The following is a 1,466-nucleotide window of genomic DNA, read 5'->3' as shown; positions in this document are numbered from 1 at the left end:
TCTACTTCCATAACACCCTTCTTCTGAGGAGTCTCAGAGTTCATAGAATTCCTGTTAGATGAGTATAAATATTGGTTGCTAGCAACCAATTCAATAAACTCAATAGTCTCCTCTAGTGTCTTTTTCTTGTGCAATGAACCACCTGCAGAATTATCTAAGCACATCTTGAACATTTCATCTAAGCCTTCATAAAAGATATCTAGTTGGGTCCATTTAGAGAACATGTCCGGAGGGCATTGCCTAGTCAGTAGCTTGTATCTCTCCCAAGCTTCATAAAGAGTTTCACCATCCTTCTGCTTGAAGGTCTGAACCTCCACCCTAAGCTTAGTCAACTTCTTTGGTGGGAAAAATTTAGTAAGAAACTCAATAACAACCTTGTCCCAAGTATCTAAACTCTCTTTGGGTTGGGAATCTAGCCATAGCTTTGCTCCATCCCTCATAGCAAACGGGAAGAGCATGAGTTTGTACACCTCAGGGTTCACTCCATTTGTCTTCACATTATCACAGATCTGCAGAAAATTGGAAATAAATTGATTTGGGTCTTCGTGGGGAAGACCATAATACTAGCAGTTTTGTTGCACTAGGGTGACCAATTGTGGCTTCAACTCAAAGTTGTTCACAACTATAGAAGGCACCACAATGCTTTTTTCATACAGATCTGCAATAGGAGCAGAGTAAGAGCCAAGTACTCTCCTTTGTTGCTCATTCCCATTCGGGTTTGCCACATTGGCATTAGCAGCATTGTCAGGATCCATAGTGAATTCTACAGCCTTGTAAAGTCTTGCTTGTTGCAAACGTCCCCTGAAAGTCCTTTCAGGTTCAGGATCAAAGTCTAAGAGATGTTCTTTGTCTCTGTTCATGCGCATAAACAAACAGAAGACAAGAAAAGATGGAACTCTCTACGTTAGAGTGCAGAAAATTCCCAATGAGGTAACCTGAATAAAGAGATAAAAATATTGAATAAAACAAACAACCACTAAAATTTGAAAATTACTAGTAAAATTAAGACTAAAAATTTTCGAAATTATTAGGCGAACGAAAGTTTTTTTTTAATTAAAACAAAATAATAAAAGAAAATAAAAAGAAAGAACAGGGGAGGGGTGTACTAACAAAAAAAGGGAAAGAATTAAAGGAACGTAACAAGAAATTAAAAAAAATAAAAATTAATAATACTAAAATAAAACTAATTAAAAGAAAATTTATCTAATCTAAGGAATTAAGCTGTTGTTCATGTAAAGAGTTTTTTCAAGTTATATAAGAACTCAATTAGAAAGAGGGTCATACTTTCGTTCCACCAAATTCATAAGATAAAGAACGAAAACAATTCTTGAAATATAAATCAAAACATGAATTAAAATAGAAAAAGAATAGTATCAATCCATACAATAGACAGAGCTCCTAACTTTAACAGTGGAGGTTTAGTTGCTCATGGTTCAGAGTGAAAACTATGATTCTGGTAAACTGTA

General features: G+C 35.1%; 1 non-coding gene across 1 annotated transcript; it reads left to right on the top strand.

Moving 5' to 3' along the window:
• The first annotated feature begins 219 nt into the window (after nucleotides 1-219).
• LOC127745880 (small nucleolar RNA R71) lies at nucleotides 220-326 on the top strand. The gene has a single exon (XR_008007504.1). It is a non-coding gene; the product is annotated as a small nucleolar RNA R71 (small nucleolar RNA).
• The last annotated feature ends 1,140 nt before the right edge of the window (nucleotides 327-1,466 follow it).

This window comes from Arachis duranensis, chromosome 3 (genome assembly GCF_000817695.3).
Source record: "Arachis duranensis cultivar V14167 chromosome 3, aradu.V14167.gnm2.J7QH, whole genome shotgun sequence".
Taxonomy (NCBI): domain Eukaryota; kingdom Viridiplantae; phylum Streptophyta; class Magnoliopsida; order Fabales; family Fabaceae; genus Arachis; species Arachis duranensis.
Note: the sequence above shows the minus strand (reverse complement) of the source record. Positions and strands in the feature narration are given on the sequence as shown.